This window comes from Xyrauchen texanus, chromosome 27, assembly GCF_025860055.1.
Source record: "Xyrauchen texanus isolate HMW12.3.18 chromosome 27, RBS_HiC_50CHRs, whole genome shotgun sequence".
NCBI classification, from domain to species: Eukaryota; Metazoa; Chordata; class Actinopteri; order Cypriniformes; family Catostomidae; genus Xyrauchen; species Xyrauchen texanus.
The window spans coordinates 7,468,996-7,484,010 of record NC_068302.1 but is presented as its reverse complement, the minus strand read 5'-3'; the positions used below and the strand labels follow the sequence as shown (position 1 = coordinate 7,484,010).

Genomic DNA, 15,015 nt, shown 5'->3' with positions numbered 1-15,015 from the left:
TTAGCCGAGTCGCACGAGGGCTTTTGCAGCCCTTATTTTATCGTGCACTAAATTCTGGATCACACATATATATATAGTATATGTACATAAAGGCCACATGTCTGAATAGTTTATACAGGGAAGAGACACAAGGACATAGGTGGGCTTATGTCCACTTTAGCAGCCTCTTATTCTTTAGAACGGATGTAGTCAGTGACAAAAATGTGCAAACCACCTGCTTTCTCCAGGACGATAAATGCCAAATCAGCTGTTATGACACATTGGAGTGATGCTGAGCTGTTCGGCCTGTGCCTGAGGTGTAGGGAGTAGGGACACAGCTTGTATCTCTGGCACTGTAAAGTGAGTCACCTTTATTCACATGCTACCAGATACAAACAACATGTACAGTTTGTAAATAGCAGAAAAAAGAAAAGAAGAATGATTTCAATAAAGTAAGCAATAAACTTTGACAGAGGGATCAAGACAACGCTAATTACAATTATTTACCAAATAAATACTGTAAATATATGGATATGAAATGTATATAACATTTTTTTTAATGATTATTATATGAGAAGAAAGAGTGAGGAGTATTAAGAGATATATGAAACTAGCAGAAATAGGAAAGTAGGCAATCAGTTAATAAGAATTTGTTTTTTATAAATGAACTGAATGCGATAAAAGGAGCGACTGTTTGCACTAGTGTGTAAAACACACCTGCCACACAGCACAGCTATTTGCACTCAAATAGTCTGCTGGAAACACAAAAATTGAAGACAAAAAATTGTGCCCCCCAGTGTAATTCCAATGGTGTAGCATTGAAAAGATGGTGGTAATATGCTTTTTGTTGCAGACGACCTGGGTTCTAATCCATGTTTGTCCCACTTTTTTCCCATCCTGTTTCCACTCTTAATATTTCCTTTAATACTACTTATAATAATGAATAAAAAATGAATAAAGGTTGATTTCCTCGCAGTGATTTGGTCATGGAGATAGTCGGCGAGTTGCGAGAAAAATTAACAATGGTTTTTCTATAGTAATATTGTAGTAACCATGTTTTTTTGGCTGAAGCTATCACTTTAATGCAGTTAACAATGGTGTTACTACAGTAATATGGTGTTAATATAGTAACCACATTTAATTTTCATAGTGATACTACATTTACTGTAATAAAACCATGGTAAATGTTTGTAAGATAAGGTTAGGGTTAGGTTTAGGGGTAGGGGTTGGTAAAGGTGTCTGTAAGACTCTAAATGAACAATAAACAAACTTCACTGATACTGTATGTTAGTATTTAATTAGGGGTGCAAATCGTTTCAGTAGCATCTAATACTATTTAGTGCAAAGATGTTTTTTGAAAAACCTGGGAATTTTGTTTTTCTTAAATGCATGTAAATGTGAACAAAGTCTTGACAGAATGAAAGATATAGAAGCTTCAGCATTGCCAAATTATGTCCACACTGCAAACTAATAAGGAACTATGCTTCTAACCACAGGTGGAGAACTTTAGTTACAACCACACAACGTTTCGATGCTGTTTGCTCATGTTCGTTGTAACTATTGTTTCGGGAAACACCAAATCACTGAACTATGTTGGAACAATGGAACTTGCGTCAAATAGATTGATTTGAATGATTTGAGAATGTTTCAAACAGCATCTTGTGTGCTTCAACCGTTAAAATAGTCAGTGTCACAAATTTGCTTACATTGAATTAGTGGCCAAAAGTAGAGGAGAATCTTATAGATTTCTTCATCAACCATCAACAAAAGTCAACAAAAAGCTACTGAATATTACACAGACTTACTGGAACATTCTACCTGAATTGTTGAATGATGAGTTAGCAGAGCACTTAACACAGAAGTGCATCACTGGTTTTCCAGATCCAGCAAAAACAGAAACATGTCCAACCTTCTGTTTGGTTCATATAAGCACGGTCTGTCCTTAATTGGTCAACAGACCACTCTAAAATCACTGCACGCAGCCAAACATCAAGTTTCTTTTTTTATTAGATTTTTTTTGGTTGGCTGCACGTGGCATATGTAATCTGATTTGAAAGTAAAATTACTTTTATTTGACTTCAGAACAAACTATGGAATTAGTTGGTAATGTTCTGATTAAAATAATATGAGCCATAATTTGATTGTTTCTAGTTTCAAAGCTAAGACATTCTACAATTCAGCAGCCATCTTGGGTACAAAAATAATTAGGAAAAAACTAATCTAATGCTGATGTACATTTTAAAGAGGAAATTTTCAAAGCTTTAGCCTTATATGGTTTGTCAGGGAACATAAGCCATCACACTGTTGTTTGCATTAATGAAATGGCAAAATAAGCAGAAGCACTGCATGCTCATTTAATCTCATTTTCTCTTCTAAGCAGTGAGAGGACATACAGTATAACCCAGCTCACACACAGCATGTCTCCCAACCAGTTTTCAAATTGTGAATGAGTAATTCCATCAAAAGGTGGCCTAAAAATATTTCTCCTCAAGACTTGAATAGAATGCAAAATTCTGAAATCTTTCCTAATACGCTTAGAAAACCGAAATGAGTGCTCTCATGAGACCAGACAGTTTGCTTAAAAGGAACAGAATAAGATAATAAGTCTTCAGAAATGAGTTTCCACTATTAGTGGTATAAGTGGTAAGGCAAGCATCCCATTTACTATTACTTAGAGGTTTTTCTAACACTTTAAATGGATGTTCCCATTGCAAAGGGTTTATAAAGAGCTTAATTAATTATTAATAAGTCATTTACAAATGATATGCGGTTATAACAACATGCATAAAAAGGGTGACTTTCTTGCAGTACCTTCCAAATAGTGAGCCATTTTACATTACATGTTATAAATGCTTAATATTGGCCCTAACAGGATCCTTGCGGAACACCACAATTCATTTTTGAAGAGGTGGACATGTAATCTCCAACAGACACTACAAATTTCCTATTCATCAAGTAGGAAATAAACCAGTCTAAAGCCACCCCAGATATTCCCACCCATCTCTTCAATGTTTTGATTAAAACTGAGTGATCAACTGTATCAAACATGGCAATTAAATCAAGCAACATTAAAAGTGAGCACTCTTCAGCATCTTCCGCCATCAATAAGTCATTTGTCACTCTTAGGGCTGTTTCTGTACTGTGGTTTTCTTTAAAACCTGACTGAAATTTCTCAAAAATCTTGATGTACTTTACTGAATCCAATAGTTTCTTAATAGCCTATGAAAATGCACCTTAATGTAAAATGGACATATATGGAGAATTTATTAAGAAGTTGCCAATATTACTGTGGAGGCGAGGACTTCAGCGTTAAGGGTTCTCATCTGAGATGAATTGCTGTTAATTGCTTGTTTCTGTGTTCACAGTGAGAGATGAGGGTAATAAAAAGACCAAGACCTCAGAGTGTGGGATGAGAGAGAGAGAGAGAGAGAGAGAGAGAGAGAGAGAGACGCACGTGGCAGCTGTGTGTGTGTCTATGCGATTATATTTGCGCTCATTAAAGTTATGTTGACTGTTCTACCGGTTCCTGCCTCCTCCTTGCCCATCCTGAACCCCATTGCAATTACCTATGCACATGAAGTTCAGCTTGGTTAAATGGTCATAAGGCTTCATTATATGATACATTTTCTAAATGAGCATGAAGACCTATGACTAAGTGAGTTGGGACACCACTCAGAGTAGCGGCATTCTTTTGACATCAACATGACAAGTAAATTGACAATGCAACTGAGCCAAGACTCAAAGCGAACAGTAACAAAATGACACAGTCCCTCCATTTAATCCCACCATAAGAATCTTTGTTGGCCACACTGTGACATAAATCATGAGTTAGGACATTTAATTGTTTTGATTAATACAAGTATGAATAAGTGTATTTATTAAGTATTTAAAACAATGGCATGAAAGTCACCCTTTTGATTCATGTTTATTTTGCGCTGATACGCACTGTACATTTTATATGCTATATAATAATGACACAATCAAGTGAAATGAACAATAAATATTTGTTCATTTATATCTGCTTTTCCTTAAAAAATGGGCAGTCATGGAATTAACGTCTAATTAAAACATAAATAAACATTCAAAACAAAAACAGGGTAGAGCAAAAAACTAAACTGCAATTTTCACAGTGTTACATTGTGATAACAATGACATGTTCTCTTGCCAAGAGAAATGTGGACAGGTAAGATGTCACGTGACATACACAGTACAACAATTAGGTAAGTTGATGTTAGACACCCCAAGTAAGAAAGCGAACACCATCCTCTGTAAGTTTGTTAGAAAGAGTAGGTAAGTTACGGCATTTGACACTGAAGACTTATTTTCTCTGTTTATTTTTATGTTAGTTAGGTTAGAGGTTTAATCATCAGTTAGATCTGTTTTGTTTTGGTCTTGTCTTTGGCGTTACTTGGGTCCCATTTCTCTTGGGCTAATTACTTGGAAAATATTTATTCCAATTGTGTATATTTTGTATATATCTATTTGCTTATTGTTCATCTTTATTATTATCATTATTTCTTGTTACACTTATATATAATAAATCACCCTTTTGTCTTAGCATTACTTCGTTTAGCATTGTCTCTTGTCACCAAGCCGAGGGAGGTGACGCCGTAGGAGGCTCTAGAAGCGGAGCCCTGGAAGGCTCTGGAGGCGGAGCCGAGGGAGGTGGCACCGTAGGAGGCTCAGGAGGCGGAGCCGAGGAAGGCTCAGGAGACGGAGCCGTGGAAGGCTCAGGAGGCGGAGCCGAGGAAGGCTCAGGAGGTGGAGCCTTGGATGGACCAGGAGGTGGAGCCGTGGAAGGCAGATCTGTGGAAGGCTCAGGAGGCGGAGCCAAGGGAGGCTCAGGAGGCAGAGCAGAGTGAGGCTCGGTAGGCGGAGACCTGGAAGGCTCTGGAGGCGGACCGAGGGAGGTTGTGCCGTAGCAGGCTCTAGAGGTGAAGACCTGGAAGGCTCTGGAGGCAGAGTCGTAGGAGGCTCTGGAGGCAGAGCCCTGAGAGGCTCAAGAGGCGGAGCCCTGGGAGGCTCGAGAGACTCGAGAGGCGGAGCCCTGGGAGGCTTGAGAGACTCAGGAGGCGGAGCCCTGGGAGGCTCGAGAGACTCGGGAGGCGGAGCCCTGGGAGGCTCAAGAGGCTCGAGAGGCGGAGCCCTGGGAGGCTCGAGAGGCAGAGCCCTGGGAGGCTCGAGAGGAGGAGCCCTGGGAGGCTCGAGAGACTTGAGAGGTGGAGTCCTGGAAGACTCGAGAGGCGGAGCCCTGGGAGGCTCGAGAGACTTGAGAGGCGGAGCCCTGGGAGGCTCGAGAGGAGGAGCCCTGGGAGGCTCGAGAGACTTGAGAGGCGGAGTCCTGGAAGACTCGGGAGGTGGAGCCCTGGAAGGCTCGAGAGGCGGAGCCCTGGGAGGCTCGAGAGACTTGAGAGGCGGAGCCCTGGGAGGCTCGGGATGCGCTGTTTCTTGGACGGTCATGGCTACAGGTGCTGGCTCTGGGACGGTCGAGGCTACAGGTGCTGGCTCTAGGACGGTCCAGGCTACAGGCGCTGGCTCGGGGACGATAGAGGCTACAGGCACTGGCTCACTGACGTTCGAGGCTACAGGCACTGGCTCACTGACGTTCGAGGCTACAGGCGCTGGCTCACTGACGTTCGAGGCTACAGGTGCTGGCTCACTGACGTTTGGGGCTGCAGGCATTGGCTGGTTGGCCGTGGTTGGCGGAGGCTGGAGAGCAGAGGCCTTTCTTCTCCTCCTCCTCCAGGCGGATGAAGTTGGCAGCGCTGGTTCGTTGACCACGGCAGGCGTGGGGGTTGGCTCACTCACCGTGGCTGGTGAGGAAAGCCCAGAGGCGGGAGCCGTGATCAGGAGAGGTGGCTCCCCGGCAGCGAACTCCTCCACGATGAGTCCCACATACTCCCGCCAGGTGCAGTCTCCGGTCTCCGGCAGTTCCCACCACCGGTGTTTGGGTACACCGAACCGGTACGCCACCTTCAAGGTATGGTCATCCCAGCCGGTGTAACTGGCCACGCTGGCAAAGAAGTGGGAGAATTCCCGGACAGACAAGTCCGCCTCCGTCAGCTCTTTGAGGAACCCTGCTAGATCCATTTTGGTCGATCGTTCTGTTAGGTTTGGCAGAAGGAGGCAGATGAGGAGTGAGGATCTACTTGCAGTTCTTTTAATGATATGAACAAAAGAGTGAACAGGATAACTAAAATAAAACAACACCAGGAACAAACAAAACAACCACGAGGGGAAAACACAACATAAACATGAAAAATCATCAACGGAGAAAACGGGCAGGATATAAACACACAGACTACCATAACATGCACAAACAACGATCGACAGGGGAATGGAGAAACAGCAGGGTTTAAATACATAGACACAGGATAATCACAAATGACATTCAGGTGCGAACAATGACAGAGTGCTGGCAGTAATGAGGGCCGGGAATTGTGGGAAGTGGAGTTTTTTAACAAAGACTAGTGAAACACAGTGCAGACAACAAGGGAATCGTGACACCAACATCACTTGATGAATACTAATGAATGCTTGGATGCATCATTTGGTTTGAGCCAGTAACAGCAGAATCTGATCCGTCGCGTAAGAAAGTAGTTCCATGCACAAATGCGTTTCATGACCGTACTGTTTTTCCAAAAAAAATTATTTACTTGTTCATTGAACTGTTGTATATAAGCAATATCACATTTGCAATCGTGCTAATATTGGCCCTAAATCAGCACTGCTGTGATTCTGCCTTGTGCCTGCAGCCTAATCACAGCAGTGCTGATGCCGGGCCATATCGCACTCTTGCTGCTGTGATATTGCTATATACATATTATATATGTATGTTATATGTTGTCTGCAAACATATTAGAATAGGCCTGCAGCCCGCTTGTTGAAAATAATTATCTAATTTTGCTTTCAACATCAGATAGATGGTGGTAAAAATGTGAGCTTTAAAAATGAAGGACAGGGAAAGTGAATGAACTATCCAAGAGCTCAGTTTGACATTCAAATCTCATCCGATTAGTGCTCTTTTATGTGGGTACAGAGTGTGTCAATGTGGCCAGCTAACATAGCCCAGTCTAGCGTCATTTCTGCCCAAGGCTGGCATTCCGCCGTCCTTCAGTAATTTGCTGGCTAAGGCATGAGAAGGACAGAGCAATAACAATGGTGATGACATCAGGAAGACTGCCCTATTCTTAACCACCTTACTGGGTGGTTAAGTGTGTGTTTTGTTCTGTGCATAATAAAGTAAATTGTCATGTATTATTGTGGATACTTGTGCTGATGCATGACATGGAATACATTGTGTTAGAATTGTAGAACATTTAATATTTGACCTTTAGAGGTCCCAATGACTACAGCTGACTTTAGATTACAGCCCACAATTTACAGCGTAAGTACACAGAATTTACAGTATAACTTTTTGTAATAATAGTGTACCTATAAATGACTTATGTGTAGGTATACAAAATTATTTTATAACTAAGGGGTAACTATTGTAATATTATGTGGTGTGTATGACCTATAATGCTAAACAACATGGAAAATGACAAATAATTTATACTAAGTATTTTATAACTAAGGGGTGTCTATTCTAATATTATATATTATATATATTACGTGGTATGAATGAACTACTATGCTAAACAACAATCTTAAGTTTGTGAGCAATTTGGCAAGAACATACACTCTGAACTTTTTATAATAATACACAGGTATTATATAATTATATATATAGGCCTAAGTATTTTTTTTAACCATGGGGTACATATCCTATTATTACAGGATACATGATGGAAATTACAGAAAAATTTGTAATCTAGGGAAATTAGTTAATGAGTTTCTGCTATGATTTTATTTAGAATTTTCAATGTAGGCTACTTGCCTTAAGAAAGAGTAATGCATACAATCCATCTCAGCTGCAAGATATGTCAGCAACCCACCCCTTTTTATAGAAAAAGAGTTGAGAATTTAGTTGGGTCATCAAGCAAAATTACAACTAGGCAAGGCAACTAGGGAAATCAAGGCAAGCAAAATTAGAAAAACAATTCTGTAGTTACTGTGTAAATATACCATTGTTCTGTGTTGTTACAGTGTAAGTCCAACTTGTTACCCCAGTGTTTCACATAGTTACAGAGTAAGTACAATGTCAGCGGGCTGTAATTTAAAGTGGTGCTTGTTACCCCCTTGTTCTGTGTAGTTATAGGGTACAGTAGGTGCAATAAATATAATAACCTTTATTTTACAAACAACTTATTTCAAAACAGATTTACAACACTTTTTCATTTAAATCAAACATTGTCAACTTTTCATTTTAATTGATATAGACATGACAACAATGTACCACATTACACCCCCCACACTTTTTTGCTCTTGCTTGGCGTCTTCTTCCTTTTGTTCCTCTTATTTTTATTCCCTTTCACTGATGACTCTGATGTTGAAGAGTTGATGGAATCCCGTTTTGTGTGTGTGTGCGTGTTTGTGAACATACACCGAAACTCACAATCTTTTCCTTGGGGATAATTTACTCACTGCTGTTTTGAAGAAACTCTAATAAAAAATTACATTAAACAAAATACAAGTGTAGCATTCTTGAAACATAACGAAACTGAATAACAATACTTAATTTCCTATACAATCCAAAATAAGTATAGAAATGAATCAAATCAGGATACCAATTACAAAACAACACAGATAAATAAAAATGTAATCTTGTCTACGAAAAATGGCAGTGCCTATACATGAAAGCACATGGGAAAAGCAACATAAACCCATATTAGCTTAGCCACATTTAGCTTGACTTCACATTACACATATAAGCTCTCAAATACATATTTTAACTCAACTCAAGCACTTTAACTGAGCACTTTTTAGTAAACCAAAGCATTAACACAGAAATGCATGATACATTGAACAATCATTACACATGCAATTTTTCACATACCACTGGCCAATCAGCATGGTTAAGGAAGTCAGAGATGTGTTCATGCCTTTTATTTTTTTGTTTAGTTCCTGTTTGTGTCATGTGATTTCCTGTTCCCTCATGTGATCTTGCCAGTGTCTTTTGTCAAGTATTGTTGGTGTTATGCCGTATCATTGATCTTTCATGTCATGTCATGTCATGTCAAGTCAAATCATTTATGTCTGTTTTGTTTTCACTTTGGATTTACGGTTTTGGATTTCATTTTGCAAATAAACTGCACTTGGGTTTTCTCACTTCATCATCGTCTTAATCTGCCTGTATCGCTAAGCCATACGTTACACAATACTTGATCGCAACAAGAACCCAGCATTTTTCCTAATACGGTTACACCAGGTAAACCAGTCCATGGAGGTATATGTAGAGGACTTCTGCGCTTTGGATTTCAATGAGCTCGCCCTCAAAGACTTGTTTCGGGTGGGCTTAAATTAACCAGTCTGCTTAAATTAACTTCATGGACTCTGGCTCAATACCTCAACTTTGCCCTGCAGCTGAGTGGTTCTTTCACTGTACGAGAGGCTGAGGAACTATGCACTCCTACAGTGGCCGACGAGCCAGTATCCCACGTCATGGTTGCAGAGCATGTTCCACCTTCTCCTCCAGATCCCAAGTCTACTCCATGCCATGTCACAGCAACTTCTCAGTCTGCTCCATGCCATGTCACAACCAAGCTTCAGTCTGCTCCATGCCTTGTCACAGGCTTGCCTCTGGTACACGAGCCAACACCCATGCCTGCCACGGCCAACGAGCCAATGCCCATGTCTGCCACGGCCAAAGAGTCAATGCCCATGCCTGCCACGACCAAGGAGCCAGCGTTGCAAGCCTCATCTGTCCCAGAGCCAGCTCTCTCTGAGCCATTAAACCTGGAGTTGGTTCCCGCCCTTGTGCCCACCCTGAGTCCTCTTGATCAACCGGTTCCCTCCAAGTTATCAGCTCGACCATCACCCCCTGTGACAACTCAGACAAGGGGAACTTCTGCTTGGCCCTTTGATCCCTCTACATCACCTCGGATCTACATTCTCTTGGCTCCACCGTGGTCCTCCAGCCTATCGGCTTCACCGGGGTTCTTTGTCCCTCCAGCTCCTCCTCGGTCTGTCGGTCACCTGGCTCTGCCTTGGCTCTCCGATCCTTCAACTCCACCGGGGACCTCCATCCCTACGGCTCCTCCTTGGTCCGCCAAACCTCCAGCACTGCCTTGGTCCTCCCATCCTCCGGCTCCACCCTGGATCTTCAAGCCTCTCTGGGCTCCAAGTTCTCTGGTTTTGCCCCTCGCTCCCACGGCTCCATCTTCCATGACTCCGCCTGCCATGCCAAGCCAAGCAGCTATGCCTGCTATGGCTGGTCAAGCCGCCCTGCCACATCAAGTCACCATGGCCGCCTTGCCAAGTCAAGTTGCCATGTCCACCCTGCCACATCAAGTCACCACGGCCTCAACCTCTGTACCCCCTGGGTTCCACATCCTGCCTCGCCAGACCCGCTACCGGCTCATCCCTGGTTTCTTGAGCAGTGCCGGTCTCCAGATCCTCCGCCAGTCCCACCATGTTCTCTAGCCCCACCTGGTCCCTTATGTTTTCCAAGATTCCCTTCCCCACCCAGCTCCCTGACGGAACTTATTATTTTCTGGGGTGTCGGGAGCCTCCCCTAGTGGGGGGGATATGTCACGTTTAAATGTGTTTTTGTTCATGTTTTGTGTTCATGTCTTTTATTTTTTAGTTTAGTTCCTGTTTTATAGTCATGTGATTTCCTGTTCCCCCATGTGATTCACCTGTTCATGTGTCTTGTTTTCATTGGTTCATTGTTTGTGTATCTTGTTTATTAGACTTTTCTTTGCATTGGTTCATGTTTTAGTAGTTTTGTTATCTTGTTATTAGTTTAGTCTTGTTAATGATTCTCATTGTAATGTGTTTGCCTATGTCCATGTATTGAAGCCCTCATGTTAATCTTGATTAAACTACATGCATTTTTCAGTGCGCACCTTTTTTTTCTCCTCTGTGTTACACAGATTATTGTATCGATCTCAAAGCACCACTTATCAAGAACAACCAACAACAAGCAATTGCCTGGGGGATTCACATCAATCGCAAACCCTCACCGCTCAGGAACAACAAACAACAACAAAAAAGTTGCAGTAAGTCATGGCATCCGCTCATGTTATTTCTTCCTGCATGGCATGTCACATGTTTACAATATCCTCCTCTGTCAGCAGTGAGGGATTCACATGTGATAAATGTAAGGAATTAGTCAGGCTGACGGAGAAGGTTAATGAGTTAGAGACACGCATCCGAACTCTAGTTGAGGTCAATGAGAAAGAGAAGTCAGTAGATACTGTTTCGGATACGGGCAATACAGAGAGCAACACACACACTTTGGTTCCGGCTGTAGAGCCCCTGCAGCAGGGCATACTCGCTCAGCAAATAGACACCACTCTCCCATTCCTGTTAGGATTTCCAATCGATTCTCCCCACTCAGTGATGCACTCACTGGGAATCATGTTGAAAGGTCCTTGTTATTGGCGATTCTATTGTAAGGAATGTGGAAATAGAGACTCCAGCCCCTACTGTTAATTGAATTTCGGGTGCCAGAGCGTCTGACATCAAGTCCAATTTACAAGTGCTGGCTAATGCTAAACGTAGATTTTCTAAAATTGTTGTCCATGTCGGCACTAACAATGTCCAGCTTCGCCAGTCGGTGACCACTAAAGATAACGTTAAAGAGGTGTGTGAATTTGCACTAAAAAACTATGTCAGACACTGCAATATGCTCTGGTCCCCTCCCTGCTCATTGTGGTGATGAGGTTTATAGTAGATTAGTGTCACTGAATGGCTGGATGTCTGAGTGGTGTCTGAAGAATAAAATAGGATTTATAGACAATTGGAAGAGTTTTTGGGGTAGACCTGACCTGCTAAAGAGAGACGGACTCCATCCCTCCAGGGAAGGTGCCGCTCTCCTCTTTAGCAATTTGGCTCATAGTCTTAATAATGATAGTATTTGACTAACTGGGGCCCAGGTCAGAAAGCAGAAAAACTGGTTAATCCAAACATCTGCTTGCTGCCTTGAGACATCACACAGGTCACATAAACTAAAACACATAGAGAATGTATCTCCTAGATATCGAGACTGTGTCTGTTCCCTGAACTACCAACCATAAAACCCTCAATAAATCATTAAGAAAAAATGTGATTAAGGTCAAACTTGAACAAAACAAACAAATTAAAGATAAACATCATGTAAAAATAGGACTACTAAATATCAGATTTCTTTCTACCAAAGCACTAATTGTTCATGAAATTATTACAGATCATAGTTTGGATGCACTCTGTTTGACTGAAACCTGGCTTAAACCGGATGAATATATTATCTTAAATTAATCTACTCCCCCAGGTTATTGATATAAACATGAGCCTCATCTGTAGGGTCGAGGAGGAGGTGTTGCTACAATTTACAGTGAAGTTTTTGGTGTTACTCAGAGAACAGGATATAAATGTGAGTCTTTTGAACTAATAATGCTTAATGTGACACCGTCAGATATAAATAAAAAAAAAAAACGATGTTGTGTTTTACCCTTGCTACAATGTATAGATCACCCAGGCCTTATTCTGATTTCCTTGGTGAAATTGCAAATTCTTATCAGATCTTGTATTTACTGTAGATAGAGCTTTAATTATTGGTGACTTCAACATTCACATAGATAATGAAAATTATACATTGGTATTAGCATTTATTGATATTCTCAACTCTCTTGGAGTCAGACAAAATGTAACAGGACCAACTCATCGCCATAATCATTTGCTAGATTTAATTCTATCATATGGAGTTGATGTTGATAATATAGAAATTCTGCAGCAGACATCTCGGATCGTTACCTCGTCTCTTGTATGCTGCGATCAGCTAATGTTACTCAATCTACATGCTATCATTCAGGTAGAACTATTCTTTCGACCACTAAAGATAGCTTCAGTGATAATCTTCCAGATCTTTCTCATACACTCAATAAACCCCAAAGCCCAGAAGAACTTGAAGAAATAACAAAAGATATAAATGCAATCTTCTCTAGCACTCTTGAAAGTGTCGCCCCACTTTGATTATAGAAAATTAAAGAAATATGCCCTGCACCATGGTACAATGATCACACTCATGCTCTCAAGAGAGCAGATCAGAAAATGGAGCACATGTGGAAGAATAGTGTCTGTAGCTATAGACAGGCACTAAAAGCTGCCAGGTCAGAATATATTAGCAAACTCATAGAAAACACCACAACAATCCTAGGTGTTTATTCAGTACTGTGGCTAAATTGGTTAGGAATAAAGCCTCAACAGAACCAGATATTACATCGCAGCACAAGAGTAATGACTTCATGAATTTCTTTACAGATAAAATTGAAATAATCAAAAATAAAATTGGAATTATGCAATCTGTCATATCACCTCATAAAACAGTGTCTAATAATTTTCCTCACGTGCAACTTCAATCCTTCGCTGTCATAGGTCATGAAGAGCTAACAAAACTTATCGAAACATCAAAAGCCACAACATGTTTGTTAGATCCAATACCAAATAAGCTCTTAAAAGAGGTATATCCTGTAATTTCAGAACCTCTTCTTAATATTATTAACTCCTCGCTATGCTTAGGACATGTCCCAAGAAACTTTAAAATGGCAGTTATCAAACCACTTATTAAGAAGCCACAACTTGATCCTGGAGAACTGGCTAATTATAGACCGAAAATACTAGAAAAGTTTGAAAATACTAGAAAAGGTAGCATCCTCCCAATATGTTAATTTCTACAGAGAAATAGTATATACAAGGAATTTCAGTCAGGATTTAAGCCTCATCACAGTACAGAAACTGCACTTATCAGAGTTACAAATGACTTGCTCTTATCATCTGATCACGGCTGCATTTCTCTTCTAGTGCTTTTAGATCTTAGTGCTGCATTCGACAAGATAGATGATGACATTCTCTTGACTAGGCTAGTCTAGCATGGTTTAGGTCCTATTTAGCAGACCGCTACCACTTTTTCTATGTAAATGAGGAATTGTCAAACCAAACAAAAGTAAAATATGGAGTGCCACAGAGATCAGTTTTAGGGCCTCTGCGTTTCTCCTTGTACATGCTTCCCCTTGGAGATTATTATCAGGAATCGTGGAGTAAGTATCTACTGCTATGCCGACGATACACAATTTATATTTCTTCAAAACCTGATGAGATTTCACAATTCTCCAAATTAGCACAGTGTATCAATGAAATAAAATATGGCCAGAAATTTCCTTCTACTCAATTCTGACAAAACATAGGTACTAATTATCGGACCAAAAAACTCTAAAAATAAGTCACTAAAATATTATTTGACTCTCGATGGATGTACTGTTACATCATCTTCAACAGCGAAGGACGTGTTATTTTTTATACCAATCTGTCCTTTGAAAATCAAATTACCAGTGTTTGTAGAACAGCATGCTTCCACTTAAGAAATATTGCTAAATTACGGCACATGCTTTTTGTTGCTGATACCAAAAAAACAAATTAATGTGTTCATGACCTCAAGACTATATTATTGTAATGCATTACTGGGAGGATGTCCAGCAAGATCAATAAATAAACTACAATAGGTTCAAAATGCAGCAGCCAGAGTGCTAACGAGAACCAAGAAATATGATCATATTAGCCCCATTTTATCATCATTTCATTGGCTACCTGTTAAATTTTGTATTCATTTAAACATTTTGTTAACTACGTACAAAGCTATGAATGGTCTAGCTCCGCAGTATTTAAGTGACCTTCTACCACGGTATATTCCTTCACGTTCATTACGATCACAAAATTCTGGCCTGTTAATAGTTCCTAGAATATCAAAATCCACTAAAGGAGGTAGATAATTTTCATATTTGGCTCCTAAACTATGGAATAGTCTCCCTAATACTGTTCGAGATGCAGACACACTCCCTCAGTTTAAGTCTAGACTAAAGACTCATCTATTTAGCCAGGTTACACCTAATTTATCCTCCAACCCACAATTAGGCTGCTTTAGTTTATTCTGCCAGAACAGAAACCAGAAACATTGAT

At 40.7% G+C, this 15,015-nt stretch overlaps 1 protein-coding gene across 1 annotated transcript in view; it reads right to left on the bottom strand.

Moving 5' to 3' along the window:
- Nucleotides 1–15,015, bottom strand: part of LOC127621402 (opsin-5-like) — a 58,030-nt gene that overhangs the window by 17,404 nt on the left and 25,611 nt on the right. The gene's annotated exons all lie outside the window — the stretch shown is intronic.